Below are 12,385 nucleotides of genomic sequence, written 5' to 3'. Positions count from 1 at the left end.
AGGCGGGCGGGGGGCGGAGGCAGCGAGGAGCAGAGCTGGCTGGGCAAAGCGCCGCAGACGCCAACAGCAGCAGGTATGTGTCCCTACCGGGTGCAGGGTGCAGGGTGCGTGCCCAGGATTGGGTATAGCCCTGACCTTCATCCCTGGCCCAGAGCCCGCAGGGTGCGTGCTCGGGGCAGCCCGGGGCTTCGGTCCAGCCCGGGGATCCGCTGCTGGTCACATGCTTCTTATTTTTGCAAACTGCCCTGGGTCGGGCCCAGCTGCAGATTCCTCCCGTGCTTTGCCTCCGTGTGCCATCTTGCATTTATTAATAAATCATGCAAGCTGGGGGGAGTGCTGCTGCTGGGGAATCCCATTGCAGTAGGGCAAGCAGGCGCTGGTTTTCAGTTTTCAGACGAGGTAGAGAGGTGGAAACACCGCACCCCGGGGATCTGTGGTTTGGTGGGTCGTGACCACTTCCAGTCCTGGTGGTTCCTTCGCTACCAGGAGCACCCAGTGCAGGCTGGGCTGGGCTGGCTGGAAAGGACGGTGGGTTTTCACTGGCAGGCCAGAACCCTGTTCGGGGAACAGGTTCCATCTAGGGACAGGTCCCTGCTAACTCCCAGGGAGGCTTAGACCCAGAGAACTGCTTTTATGGATTCCCAAAGCGGCCTTGAACGGAATCCCTGAGACTTGTATACTCAAACTCATTAAGATTTTGCATTTGAAAATACCTAAAACTAGCCACCTGTTGGAAGTCAGACCCCAGGAGAGCCTCATACTCCATCCCAGTTCCCAGTTCCCAATACTGAGATGGCTATAGGCCCATGTGGGTTTATTCTATTCTCTTTAATGCTGGTTGGCATTTTTTTTTAAAAAATAAAATCTACGCTGTGATGCTTCAGATGACATAGGTTGAAATAATACAGTTTATGTTCTATATGCATACCTGTAACATTGAATCCTAAGGACTGGATTTCTCTTAAGTATGTGTTACCTATTCCCCTGGCTATTCACGTTACTTTGAGCAACAGTCAGAAAAGTGTGATGTGTATAACTGTTTACCTGTTTCTTCTCCCAAAATAATGTGATGAAAAGAACAATAAGAGCTAGAAATGGTTATTACAAGATGTTGGAGTATGAGGGCTGGATCAGAGTGAGACATCTAACTCTGAGGGTGCTTGTGTATACCAAGGGCTGAGCTAAAGCTGTTTATGCGTGAATCTTCACAGCAATGTGTTACCACCACATTGAAGATGAGGACCCTAAGATTTAGGTTAACTTTCTTGCCCAAGGTCACATTGTCAGAGCTATGGCAAGGATGTAGCCTCAACTGCATCTGATTATTGGGGTGAGGGACAAGGGAGGAGGACCATCTTTAATCCCATGGTGCAAGCTTATGCATGAGCACACCAATTTGGATCTGGTTTTCCTTTTCATAGATTCCACATCAACTTTTTTGTGGTTTTTTTCAATAAGAGAAACTTGTTTCAGAAAGAGCCTATGTGGGCTTTTTTTTTTTTTTTTTTTTTTTTTTTTTGTGGACACTAAACCTACTTTAAAAAATGGGTACTAAGATCCTCCTGTTGAACCCTCCTACGTAAGCAGTTAAGTTTATGCAGCTGCTTCACTCTTGATTTAAACCTTCAAAGTGTATATGAATTAATTGCTTATGTTTTTCACAATCTCATCTCTGCATGTTATCTCCTGGTCTCACTGCCAGTCATCACAACAACACATCACTTTCCTGTGCGTGCCTTAGTGGGGTGAAAGAATCCAGACCAGCCATGGACCACGAGCTCACCTCTCCACAATTGTATCAATGATTCATTCAAATTTATTGGAATGTGTGCATTCCACTATGGATAAGTATTTAAACATTTTTTTGACAAATAACATTGTAAGGCAGGCTTGGGATTTTGTTACAAATTCCTGCTATTGAGATAGTGGTGAAAAAAGTATAGGTTTGTTCACTTTGGCAACATATATACTAAAATTGAAATGAGACAGAGAAGATTAGCATGGCCCCTGCACAGGGTGATGTGCGAATTTGTGAAGTGTTCCATATTTTTTTAAAAAAGGTATACCATAGGTGAATACAGTATAAGAAATTATTTGAAAAATACATACCACTGAAACTATAGCTTTTAATGATCAATTGATAAATACTATTAAGTACGAAATATAAGATTGTCTCTTGCAAATTCTGTAAGCTCTTGTGTTCTTCCTTGGGCAATGTAACTGCTCTTAGAGAAGCCCGGATGTTACCTTTTCCATTATACTGGACTGTGTTCTGGTGACAGTAAAGCATTGTGTATAGCAGTCTTGCCTCGTGGGAAACACTCAGTTTTGGAAGAGTGCATTGCCTGGTGCTTATGGAAGTGCTGAGGTGGAATTTTTCTGCCCTGAGGATTTCCAGCCAATGATCAAATAAACTCAAGTGGAAGCCTGATGGTATTGTACTGGGGAAGTAGCAGAAAGCCAAGAGAGGCATTGCTTGATTCCTAGGGAAGAGGTGGATTTTCCTGTGGGACACATCCCTCTTCCCTCCATTTGGGAGTGTCGTAAAATTGCAGGTGAGAGATGAACTAGTCTGCTGCCTCCCATTCCAGCAGAATTTCATTTATACAGAGCCAGGTACCCCTTTTGGTACAAAGTCCAGTTCAGTGGATGTAAAAATGAGTCTAGACTACATTTTTTCCCCTTGAAATGTATTTTTAAACTGGGAAAAGCCATATGGGCCATTATGGATGCTTATGCATAATTTTTATTCCCCTTACCAAAAGTGTATTTTTGGAGGGAAGGGAGAACTCAGTTTTCTAAGATATAGAACTCACTGGTTATAATGCAACTTTTGATCCATTAAATAAAACCCTGGGAACCAGGAAATCTATGTTCCCTTGACTGGCCTTAAAAGCTTCTTATCTGTGAAGTCTAGTTTTTCTCATAGTATTCCTTAATTTAATATTCTCCAAAATGAAATTTTGGGCCAAGCATGGTGGTGCACACCTGTAATCTCAACGCTTGGGAGGCCAAGGCAGGAGGACTGCTGTGAGTTTGAGGCCCATCTGGGCTACATAGTAAATTCAAGGCCAGCCTGAATTATTTAGCAAGACCTTGTCTCAAAAGAAAGGATTGTCTTTTCAACATTGACAGTCTCAACTCACAAAAGAAGTTCACAGTCAGCTTACTTTGAAATACCTGCTTTTCATCAGTTTCTATTTCCTTGGTAGCAACCATAGCAAATTTTCATTTTATTTAGAAAGTGGTTCACTTTCTGTCCCCTTTTAAACAGAATCCACTGAACTGTGTAGATGACAGCTGAGGACCACCTCAGGTTTTATTCCTCCCGAACCTTCTCCTCTGGCCTGGACTCATCTGAGTGCCCATCGCTCTGCCTTTGGGCTTCTCTGTGCCCACTTTCCCTGCTGAGGAGCTGTAAAAATTTCCACAGTTGATTGCACTAGGTGCCTTGGGGGCAGTATGCGATGGATGCCACACAGTACTGATACTAAACAGGGCCAGGAGATCAGTTCCCTTATATCCACATAAGCCTGTCTTGCGATTTCTGCTTGTGAATGTAATGTGTGCTCCTTGTAGAATGTTCAGTCATTTCAAAATTACAAAAAGTTGAAAGTCAGTGGTCAAAGTCTTTGGTAACCTTGGCCCTTAACAATGACCACAGTGAGCAGTGCAGTATGGATTCCTCCAGAATTTTTAATGCAGAATTAAAATGTACTGTTTGTCAAGATACTGTACTATGCCTAGGTGAAGTCTGTTCCTGGACTTGGGTGTAATGCATACTGGGACCTTTTGAAAGACCAGGAATATCCTGTTTTAGACACCTTTTATTCCACCACAGTGGGCACTAGATAGGAGAAGCCCTGTAACCAGGCAAAGACAGAGGGACTGGCAGTCTTGGATAGGACCTGGCTTGTGCTGTGTTCTGTGGGAGGCGCTGTCACATTCCACACCCTTTGCAGGGTGAGATGAGGAGAGGGGAAGCCAAGATACCCAATACCAGAGCACAGCTGAGAGTGCAAGTCAGCGTGGCTCAGACTCCAGCTCTGTCCCTTTTGCTGCCCTAATTGCAAGAGGATATGTGTTCTCCTCCCCAAGTTCACTGGCCTCCCATCCTATTCTCTTCCCTCTACCCTGGCCTCCTTGCTGTCCCCTACCTTGGGGCTCTAGCACTAGTGGCTTCCTCTCTCTTCCTCTTCCTGCACATGTCTGTGTGATTTGTTCCCACTCCTCCTATGGGTTTGGCTTGACATCTATCTATGCCTTTCAGAGCACCCCCCACCAGCTGTTCCTGCCTGTCTTCCCTGCCTTGCTGTGTTGACCTGCTGAATTCAGGTGTTCCTAAGTTCCTTGCCCACATCCCCCATAGAATGAATGTGCCAAAGACAGGGGCTTTGCTTGCCACCAAGGTGAGAACTGCTAGTCAGTGTATTGTCTTGAATCCTTCCAGCCCTGAATCCCATGCCTCTTGCTTTGTTAGCCGTTACTGTCACCTGCATGAGCAGTGAAAGGCTTTATATGTAATTTAGGGGGGCGGGCTTTAAGGAAAGTGGAGAAAAACCAGGAAGATTATCTTACTTTGTGGCTAGCATCAGGGTAGGAGCCACCTCCCAGATAGATGGAAAGATTGGGGTGTATGGGGAAGAGGCTGTGGTGAAGAAAAGCACCTACTTGGAGTTCATGATGTATTTGAAGAACCAAAGGGGGAGACTCCAGACTGCTTCTGCACTGCCAGCTCTCCCACTGGCATAGTAGGAAGGGAAACTGTGGTCTGTTCTTTGGCTTTTCACCTAGGTGGATTAATCGAGCACTGCCTGTGATAGCTTGCTGTTTCTTATCAACACCTTCATGATTGCCGACCTGGGCTGTAAGCAGTCGCCAAGAGCACCACAGCCTGAGGTTCCTTTGGCCCCAGCACTCTCAGACTGTCCCCACGTCTTTCATATGTCTGTAGTTTGCAATAGTGTCGTTGGGCTGCAGCAACATCATAGGGCCTTTGGGAACTAATTCAATCTTAGAACTTCAGTCAGGACTACACTAGATGCTGAAGGGAGTTAACAGTCACAGGATATCTTGAGAAAACGGCCCCCGAGGCACAGAGCAGCTTTCTCTCTCTCTTTTCTTTCTCCTCTTCCCCCTCTCTTTATCTTCCTCTTCCTCTCTCTCACCTTCCCCTCTTTTTCTCCTGCTGCCTCTAATTAAATTGCTGCCCCCGTGGTCAGAATTATCTGTCATTAGTAGAATTTTCCCTTCACAAAACACAGCCTTCCTAAAACTACTTTTGATGTGTAATAGGGATCACCCAGAAGCTAGGACAGAGGCTTGCAACTCCAATTCTAACTGCACTTTAAAGAAAGAATTTTGATAAGTTTTATGATGTTGAGGAGTGCTGGCTGGACTCCGTGTCAGGCTGTAACACAGGCAGTGCTTTCAGCCGCTTTCCTTTGGCTCGGAACAAATCTGAGGAAGTTATCTCATCCAGAGTCCTCTCACTGTAGTGACAACTGCCATGTGTCCAGCCAGCGCAATGTGTAAGATCTTGTAGCCTTCCTTCCTAATAGTTTCCCTCCAAATAGTAAAATCATTGCATTTTACCTGAATGTAACAGCATTTAAAAAAAAAATTCTGTGATTCTTGCTGAGTCTCCTTACTAGGATTGCTAAAATTTGTTATTTTTGTCTATCAAAACAAAGGAAGGGGGGCGCATTTCACTCCTTCAAATAAAGAAAAGATCCCATTATTTTGGGAGAATCTCAGAAGAAAAGCTTGAAAATTTGTCTCCATCTCTTCCTGTCTTTTCGCTGGTGATGTCACCCAAGGTCTCTATCTGGTATCACTCCCTGCTTGGTGCTCTGCAAGGAACGCTTGTCCCCACTGCTGTACTGAAACACAACTCGCAAAGGTCACCAGTGACTGCCTCTTCACAAATCCAGTGGCTGTCTCTCGGGTTTCATTCCTGATGGCTCAGCAGCATCTGACCCCTTCTACTCTTCCACTCCCTGAAATGCTCTCTTGGCAGCTCCTTCCTCCAAATCTGTCTGTCTTCTGCCCTCTCATACTCCTGCTCTGTCAGAAAGCAGCTCGGTGGGTGGGCAGAGCATGGGATAACTGTAACATTAAATAAGCCATTTAACCCTCTGTGCCCCCATTTCCTTGTCAGTGAAATGGGGAGAAGAGGAGCTAAATGTCACCTTTGACCACTGTGACTTCCTGTTCACATGCCCTATGTCTTCCTAATAAACCCAATTCCTCCAGGGGACACAGCCCCTAAAATGGAGCTCCTTTTACTCCCTGCCACTTCCCAGTGTGTATCTGATTCTGAGCCTTCGTCCCTGCAGTTCCCACAGGGCACCTGGTCCCTTCCCACTTGGCCCCTCCTTCCTTAGCAGAGGAGGAAGAGTCAGGCAAGGACTTTTAGCCTAAGCCACCCTCCTTGGGGCAAGGAGCCCACCTTTTTCCACCAAATTACTCAAGGACACCAGCTGGGATTTATACTTTGAAAAAACATCCTCAGCATTTAGTACTGTGCTTCATACACAGTAGGAATTTTAACATATCTGAGAAAGGAACATATTCTTCTTCATCATCACTCAGAACTACATTACATGACCAGTTCTTAACACTTTGAGTTTGAGAATTCAAGTACTTTGGCTTCTGGGCCGTAGCATAGAGGGAGACAAGGAAGAAAATAATTGACAAGGGAGTTGTGAGATGAGCCAACATATTTATTACAGAAGAATGTGGCCTTTCTTTTCTGCAGAATCATAAGATGTTGGAGAGGCAGCTCAAAAAAGAAGAACAGTAGCCTGGCAGCAGGAGCACCCTGGGCATCAGGCCCACGTTGCTGCCATAACCTGAGGTCTCTCATACCACCACAGTGAGACACGTGCACCCTTATGAAGGATCGCACAGCTTTGGGAGAGCCCACGTCACATTCCCATGCTGTGCTACACAGCAGGCACCTCTCCCCGTTCTTTCAGAGTGGGCGACAGAGCCACTTGTCATTCACCTACCTTGGGATTCCTTCAAAAGGATGGGTACTTCAGCTCTCAGTAGTGCAAATGGTGACAGATAGTCATCATCTCCCTGTGTTGCAGACAGGGACACCGGGCACTGGAAGGAAGGTAGGAAGGGATCTGTTAGTGCCACATGGCAGGTGAAGGACAGCCACCCTGTTTGGTCCCTGGGAGGAAGCTACCCTCAGGGTTGTTCCTGTCCAGAGGGTGAGGGAGTGGTCATAGGGCAGCCCTCCCTCTCATTAGCCCACAGCAGATCCCCTGTCCCCAGGATCCCACCTACTCCTCTCCCTGTCTCTCTCTCAGAGGGAGAAGTGTCTCTTCCTGCATTGCCTCATTCAGGGTGCCTCTCACAGCGTGCTGTGGAGTTGTCCAGTGATGAGTAGTTCCACCTCCTGACAAAGCACAGGTAGGCAAATCTCCCCAAAACTGATGAAAAAAAAAAGAGTTGAATTGATCTGGCCACCTTGTCCACCAGGAGCCTGTGTGAGGAAAGACTAGATATTCAAGAAGAGTTGGGTCCCTGGGCAATATGTGGCAGAGCAAGATGGCCTGTCCCTCACTCTGCCAATATGGAGGAAAGGGGACCAAGAGCTCCCAATGCAGACCCTCTGGAGGTGGCTGCAAGACCTCCAGAAACCCCAGAGCTATGGCCTGTGGGCCATTTAGCCTTTGTGTCCCTCCAGGCCAGGACTAGAGGAGCTTTGAACAGGAGAGGAAGTTGAAGATTTGAGTTAGACCATATTAAAAGTGTTTTGACACCTGAAAATTAGCCTTACTTGAAATAGTTTTTGTAATTGTAATGAAAAAGCTATGGAGACTTCAAAGTTGTCACCAAAGCTCAGGACAAAGAATACCAGTAGGACAAGTTGAAGACAGAGGTCAGAGGAAAATAAAGCCATTTCTAGTTGTAGCTATGTTCAGACTGTTACTGATTCTTCTTCTTTTCCAAAGACTAGACAAGCAAACTTTGATTGCACACTGCTATATTGTATATCACAGATACTGCATTTTTTTTTTTTTACAAATTGAAGGTTATTGGCAACCCTGTGTGTAGCAAATGTATTGGCACCAAGACTCAGGTGATAATTAACATTTTTATCAATATAGTATCTTAAATTAAGGTTTGTACATTGTTATATAATGTACACACGTATTGTACAACTAGTAGATTACAGTATGGTACAAACACAACTTGGAAAACTGAAAATTCTTGTAACTTTATTGTAATACTCACTTTATTGCCATTGCATTCTAAATTTTAAAAGCACTAGAAGAATAGATCAAGATTTCTGGGGTCTAGTTTTAGCTCTCCCACAAACTAGGACTGTGACTTCACACAAGTGTCTTCACTTTTCTAGGTCCTGATATTGTCTCCTATCCAGCGATGAGACTGGGGTTTGTGGTTTGGTTACCAGAATAATTTATCTATTCCGCTAACCTTGCAGAGCCTTAAAGCAGCAGGAAAAAATAATTCACAGCATGGGCTGGCTTTACAAATTGTCTTTTGGTTATGTTTTATGGCATTTGGCAGAAGTAAACCTCAGTCTATCTGAACCCCTTAATTATACACTGGAGGCAGCTCTCTAGCTGGTCTATGTCAAAAGACGCTACGTTATCAAATGACACCTTAGAAAGATAGAATTTTACAACATCTTGTTCATCTGTGGCGTGATTGGCCTGTGTCAGACAGGTAACATCTAGATTCTCTACTGAGTCTATATTTGAGATCCTGGATGCTCCCATATTTAGATTAAAGGTGGCTTGTCCAGTTGCTGTGAAGATAAGTCACGTGAAATTGACCACACTTGATGGCCTATAGTTGATGACGCATAGTTTGTTTCTGAATTATGTATGTAGTCAGATATTATTGCCATACTAGGTGTAAAGTCATATGCCACTTTATTTGCATTTTTATTATGTAACATATCAAAGTTGCACATAACAGAAAAACTATAAAAAAGATAGACAAATTATAAGTAATCCTTTGTAATAGGATTGTCTGCAATCCTACCTATAGATAAACTATTAGCCATTTTTGTGCCTGTCCTTCAGACTTATATATATACCTAAATGGTTTTTAATCTTTAACTGTGGTAAAATACATATAACATAAACTCTACTGTTTTAAGTGTGTAATTCAGTAGTGTTAAATAGTACATTCACATTATTATTAGCCTTCACCACCAACCATATCCAGACACTTCTCATCTTTCAAAGTTGAAAACTCTGTACCCATTAAATACAGGACTCTATGGTGAACACACTTTGTTACTGATGTCTCAAATCACCTCTTTGTGTTATATTTTATAGTAAGCTTTAGTGTCTTACATTTTCAGTTTAGTAATTTTCTGAGGCCAACAAAGATTCCTGTGTAATGAGACTGATGGAATTAAGGGGATGCACGATAAAACTGGAAAGGGCACTTAGGTAGCCTTGTCGACCACAGTCAGAACTTGAATTTCATAATATTTATGAAAGGAACACCTTTTAGAGTGCTGAAGGCAGAAGGATGACATGACATGACACGGTGGCTATGTTGTGATAGTTTACAGGGTGTAGGGAAGAAAAGGGAGGACGGTTGGGAGATTTGGTGACCTACGTAAAGGTAGGGGACTCAGGGTGCCGTCAGTGGATATGGGGGCAAGTGGTTGGATTCTGGATGGCAGATTTTGAAGGTAGAGCAAATGGGATTTGCCGATGGGTTGGGTACAGAGTGGGAGAGAAAAAGAGTTAAGATTGACTTTAAGATTTTTAGGCTGAACAGCTCTAGAGATGAAACTGCCATTTACTGAGGTGGAGATGGAGGAGGAGCCGATTTTAAGTGGGAGAAATGAGGAGTTCTGTTTCAATCATGTTACATTTTACAGTCTATTAGGAATCTAATTGAAGATGTCAAACAGGCAGTTGGATACGCACATCTGGAGTTCAGAGAAGATGGGGATGTAGATAGAAATTCTAGACAGCTTACACAGGTGACCTTGTAGATTATGAGATTGAACAAGCTCACCTAGGCCCTAGAAGAAAGTATAGATAGACCAGAGGTCAGAGTAATGAGACCTTCAGAGGCCCAGAGGAAAACCGAGCAAAGGAAATAGAAGGAACATCTGATGAGGGGAGAGAAAACCAGTTGGTATGGTCTTTTGAAAGCCAAGGGAGGGAAGTGTTTCAGGAGAACGTGTGTGATCAGTTGCATGTAAAGTGGCTACAAAGTTGAGCATTGTATTCAGCACCTTAAAGGTCATGACTTATATTTGAGATGAAGATTCAGACACCAGAATCTGTGTCTTCCTGTTGCTAGGACTAGTTAGGGACTCCTAAGTTGAGCAATTTTCCTAATTTTATTGCTTCAATTATTTGAAACTGAGAGTGACCAAAATGAGTCACACGAGAGACTTTGCCCTCTAAATAGGAATGTCAGGTGTTTGGATTCCTAGGGGTCTGTTCTACATTCATGTACATTTTTTAATTGAGGCTGTATTTTTTCTACACAGATTCCTCACCAAATCCTCTCAGTGAGGAGAAGGTGACTCTCTGAGCCTCAAACTTTCCTTCCTGATGATCACTGCCTATTTCTTGACAGCAAACCACCTCTCCTGTTTTCTGGCTGTTTTGTCAGTTACCAGTTAGATCAGAGAACTTTCCCTTTAACACCTCAGCCTCCAGCAGATGGTCATCTAGTCTTCTAAATAACTTGACCCAAAATATTCTCTTCTCTTAGAACTTCCAAGAAAATGGGTAGTTTTGTCTTGCCTCTGAATAAAGAATGGTCTTCCCTTGCACTCATAAAGATAATGTAGAATGTGATCACAATTAATGCTGTCAGTGTCAGAGGTAGTGCACACTGAACCATGCACACATGAAGCCCATGTGTTTGAGGGATCTGTAGGGTAACAGTCCTGGATTCTGTGTCTCTCTGTTTTTTTTGTTTGTTTGTTTTTTTCTTTTTTTTGTACCAGGGATTGAACTTGGGACCTTGTGCTTGTGAGGCGATAGAACCACTGACTTAAACCCCCCTGCCCTGGATTCTCTTTTAGAGGAATGTTAATGTTGTGCATTGTGGTGCTAAGGTGCCTTAGAAATCAGAAATAAGATTCCCTGAATTTACCTATTCATTCTCATTCATGGGGGAGACACTGAGGACATATCAAAACAGGTAAACTCCCAGTCTTCAAAAATCTTCCAAGAGTGACGTGGTGACCCAAAAAATAGACAACCTCAAAAGAAAGGATGCCAAATCTCTCAGTTTTGTAGGTGCTACCTTATTTGAGAAGAGAGTTTGTAGATGTAAATAAATTAGGGATCTTGAGATGAGAAGCTAATTCTGGATTATCAATGAGGCCATACATATCATCACAAGTGTCCTAGGAGAGGCAGAATTTACTCACATAGTATAGAGGACAGTGGTGTGACCATGGAGATGGAGATAGGAATGATGCCAAGGAACATCGGAAGCTAGAAGAAGCGGGGCATATTCTTCCCTGGAACCTTTAGAGGGATCTTAGCCTTGCTGACCACCTTGGTTTTGGGCTGTGGCCCCCAGAACTGTGAGAGAATACATTTCTATTAAGATACCATATTTTGGTAACTTTTAGAGCAGTCACAGGAAATTAATACAGGTGGTATTCATTCTTACAGGAATAAACATTGTACTTGTGGACTTGAAAGAACCTGATGCCTTGGTCAAGGTGACTGCTTTGGGATATTAGGGAGCCACATTCAGAACATCGTTGCAATTGAGTAGCAGTTATTTAACACTTCATTTAGAGACTGCTATGGGTGGAAGTGACTCCTGAGCACAGAGAAGAGAAACCAGAACTACACATTTTCAGTGAGTGCTGCACATTCTGGGGTCCTGAACTCTGGTGCTGGAGACTGTGTTTAGCTGGGGTACAGTGGGTAGGGCAGTTGCTGTGCTTTTCTGTGGCCTGGACGGAGCCCCTAAGGGTTCTTCCTCTTTGGTTTGATTCTATCTGACTTACAGTCACCTGTCAAGTGTTCAACCCAGGGACCCTGGTAGTGAGCATGAGCATTTTGGAAGGAAGCAGAAGGAAGCTTGCTTGTTTGCACACAGACAGATAAAACAAGATATGCAGCCTGGTTTTTCTTTCTTGTAATCTGAATAGCATGGTCCAGCTTGTCATGCTAAGGTTGACCTGGCCTTGAGATTGACAACTACAGGCCACACCCCAGCACTCACTGGCCATAGAAGGAGACTTCAGTGCACAGCCTTCAGGTCTTCCAGATACTGACTAATGTCACCAGTGAGCTTTCTGCACAGCCTGAGGGACATCACTCTTCTGCTTCAACTCAAAATCCAGCATACAAGTTTATCGGAATTTTGTCCTAGCACTTAAATGCAAGAGACC

The 12,385-nt window shown here is 43.9% G+C and overlaps 1 protein-coding gene and 1 non-coding gene across 2 annotated transcripts in view; both read left to right on the top strand.

Annotated features, from left to right (window-relative positions):
* The first annotated feature begins 1 nt into the window (after position 1).
* Positions 2 to 12,385, top strand: part of Tmem266 (transmembrane protein 266) — a 95,419-nt gene continuing 83,035 nt past the window's right edge. Inside the window, exon 1 of the mRNA XM_010625994.2 lies at positions 2 to 73. The gene's annotated coding sequence lies outside the window, so the exon portion shown is untranslated. The remainder of the gene's footprint in view (positions 74 to 12,385) is intronic.
* On the top strand, positions 1,946 to 2,051 carry LOC117283395. The gene has a single exon (XR_004514372.1). It is a non-coding gene; the product is annotated as a U6 spliceosomal RNA (small nuclear RNA).

The sequence above is a fragment of the Fukomys damarensis genome, unplaced genomic scaffold (genome assembly GCF_012274545.1).
Source record: "Fukomys damarensis isolate Sample0158 unplaced genomic scaffold, DMR_v1.0_HiC HiC_scaffold_25, whole genome shotgun sequence".
Taxonomy (NCBI): Eukaryota; Metazoa; Chordata; class Mammalia; order Rodentia; family Bathyergidae; genus Fukomys; species Fukomys damarensis.
Note: the sequence above shows the minus strand (reverse complement) of the source record. Positions and strands in the feature narration are given on the sequence as shown.